This window comes from Balaenoptera ricei, chromosome 3, assembly GCF_028023285.1.
Source record: "Balaenoptera ricei isolate mBalRic1 chromosome 3, mBalRic1.hap2, whole genome shotgun sequence".
Classification (NCBI taxonomy): Eukaryota; Metazoa; Chordata; class Mammalia; order Artiodactyla; family Balaenopteridae; genus Balaenoptera; species Balaenoptera ricei.
The window spans coordinates 37,623,886-37,627,193 of NC_082641.1; the positions used below are offsets into that span (position 1 = coordinate 37,623,886).

At 35.1% G+C, this 3,308-nt stretch overlaps 1 pseudogene; it reads right to left on the reverse strand.

Moving 5' to 3' along the window:
• Window positions 1-2,462: 2,462 nt before the first annotated feature.
• LOC132363591 (elongin-B-like) lies at window positions 2,463-2,808 on the reverse strand (annotated as a pseudogene).
• Between the last annotated feature and the right edge of the window lie 500 nt (window positions 2,809-3,308).

Here is a 3,308-nt window from a genome sequence, read left to right on the forward strand (position 1 = left end):
TTTACATGCCTGCTTAAATTTCAAATCGCCAAGCCCTTTAGTGGCCGAGCCCTAGCCTAGAATTTGATCAGATATTAATCAGACTTAAAAAATAAGAGCTTTCTTCAATTATAAGTGTAAATACTTTCTTACTGAATTGGATGAGTATAAGACAAAACATGATATTTTCATTTTAAAAATAATCGTTTTGGTAACTGCGAAAGCAAGATGTTTGCAAAAGCATTTTAAACATGGATATTCAATTTGCAAATGCTTTTTAAAAAATTGTAACTTTTCGCAAATGTGTTTTTTAATTACCCTGAACAGAAAGGAAATGTAATATGGAAATCTCCAATTTCTCAGACTTTAGTAATTTCGAAGGTTAAAACAGTTGCTATATTGTGATTTTTTTTTTTTTTAAAGAAAAAGACATTTGCTATACAATCAGCAACTGTCAACAGCTTTCTAGGAAGAACATTAAAGGAACAAACTTTTCTACATTAAAGGAACAAATCTTTTCTAGGATTATTCACGTATAATGAAACAATTTAACTATCATAGAAATTGGAGCCAATACAATTGGTAATTGATGTCATTAAAACTATTGCTTATTGCAGATTTTACCAATAATTGTCATGAATGGGCTGTTGGTGCACCAAGAAATCTTAAAGTTGTTTTTACTTTTGCAACTAGTTTTATATTACAGCCATTCAAATATTTATAAAAATTCAAATATTTGTAATTATATATTATAAATTATGAATTAATTTTATCCCTCATATAGACATTCTTAGCTCTTCTTTACTCCACTCTACCCTACAACTAGCTCATTTTCTATTTGAGTCATGATGGAACCTATTGCTTTATTGTATGAACCCTCTGAGCCAAAACACTCTTCTCTAATTAGCCTAGTTTCAGTCTTTTTTAAAAATTTTTTATTTATTTATTTTTGGCTGTGTTGGGTCTTCGTTTCTGTGCGAGGGCTTTCTCTAGTTGCGGCGAGCGGGGGCCACTCTTCATCGCGGTGCGCGGGCCTCTCACTATCGCGGCCTCTCTTGTTGCGGAGCACAGGCTCCAGACGCGCAGGCTCAGTAATTGTGGCTCACGGGCCTAGTTGCTCCGCGGCATGTGGGATCTTCCCAGACCAGGGCTCGAACCCGTGTCCCCTGCATTAGCAGGCAGATTCTCAACCACTGCGCCACCAGGGAAGCCCCTCATAGTCTTTTGAAAATGCAGGTACCCACAAATGAATAATGCAGAACTCCTTAGTAATTCTCATAAAAAGGATTTTATGTAAAATTAAGGAAATATAAAAAAGACCAAAGCTCCCAAAGCACCTCATTTAAATGCTATGTAGTTTGCAAAGAGCAATTAAAGTGATTCTACACGTTACTTTCCTTCAGTTTTTCTTCTTTGTAAACATGTCCAAATAAAACAAATGTTTACACACAACCAAGCAATAGATCAATATGGAGTGAAGTAAGGAAGAAAATATTGAAGGAAAATCTGTAAGCAGTTAGAAGACATGGAATTTTGAACCTTAAGCACCATGGTCCATAATGAACAAATCATGCCAGACCATGATGATAGGCCTGTTTGATAGAGTTGCAAAACTAATTGGATGAAGAGGATGGAATTGACGTCATGTATTTGGGCTTCAGTGAAGCATTTGAAACAGTGGATCATGAACTTTTAGTTGCAAATTAATAATTGTTTTGGATGAGAACAGAGTCACATGGATTGGGAACTGGCTAAAAGATCATAAACAAAAATAATAAATGGCAATGAATCCAGCTGAGGATAACTGCAGCAGGTTTTCATAATGGTCAAAGTTTTGTAAATCTCTATTTATTTGTTGCTAAAGACTATTTTTCCTCAATAATTTTGAAGTAGAAGTGTTTTCAGAGGTACCCAATATAGTACCCAAAGAAAACAATCAGATCAAAATATGAGTTCATATGAATCAATATCTAATTTAGAATTTATGTTTGACTTAGGTTGACTTTTGAAAATGTTATGTAAAAAAGTAGGAGTGCATAATATTCAGGCAATAACTAGTGTCAATAGAACAGAATATTTTAAATATTTTAGGTGTTATTAACTATATGTCTTACCCCCTTAGTAAAGTAAGTTCAGTAGCACCTCTATTAGAAATGTATCAAAGAAAAAAACTAATCTTTTAATTTTTATAAATAATGCCTGTGATTTCTCTATATTTGTTTAAATTAAATGGATTTTTATAGTAATAGGAGGACAGCATAACAAATTTAAAACATAATATACACAATACAGATTTTTTTTTAGCTTTTTTTAAAATTCACAATACAAATTTTTAAAACTGCTAGGAGACTATCAGAAGATAACACTGAAAGATTCTTTTTATGAAAGAAGAAGGAAATTATGTATAGATTTTTTTTTTTAACACCCAAATCGCTTTTATTAGAGGGAGATGGGGGGAACAGGAGTGGGGGAAGGTTCTCCAACTACACAGCTTGTTCATTGGCGCTGCTTCCTGAGTCCTGCGGCTTCATCACACAGAGCAGGCAGCTCAGGTGGGCTGGAGAAGGGATCAATGCACAGGTCTTCAAATGCTTCATCTGCCCGGAAGGCTAGCTCCACAGGGGCTGCGGCCTGAGGCCTTGCTCTCTGGCTGGTGAAGCTACACTCACCCAATGTCTTCCCGTCGTCCAGAAGTTGGTCGTCCTTGTACAGCTGCTACTCTTCCAGCGGCCGTTTGAGCTCGATCACGTTGCTCTGCTCCTTGACATCCGTCAAGATGGTGGTCTCGTGGCAACGGATCATGAGAAACACCTCCATGGCAGCGGAGGCCTCTCCCCGAGATTTATAATGAAATACGGCAGAACAGCTTTTCCGAATTGTGGGCTACGAGATAATTTTAGAAGTTATGCGATAACGTTTTAAATTGTATGCATTTACCTATATTAGGGGAAAAAGGGATTAAATGACATAAATATTACTTAAAATATATTTGAATTCAAACAAGTACGTTATCTCAAGAAAAAATATTCAGTGAAAGATGGTACAGTAGTATAAAATATGCCAAAATTCAGGTAATTGGTACACAGAAGACTAATGTTTGGGAAATGTTGCATTTAAAAAGCCAATATTGTCTTATCCATTGAACCAAAGATAGGTTTAATTACGTGAAAGGGTAATGTATTGAGACCGATAATGGCAAGATTCTGAAGGAAAAATAAGATTAAAATGTTAAACAAATAAACAAAAATAAGTTTCATAACATTCTATATAATCCCCAAATTTCCCAGCTCTAGCAGACAGCTCATTTAATTAAACAATATTCCATTAAA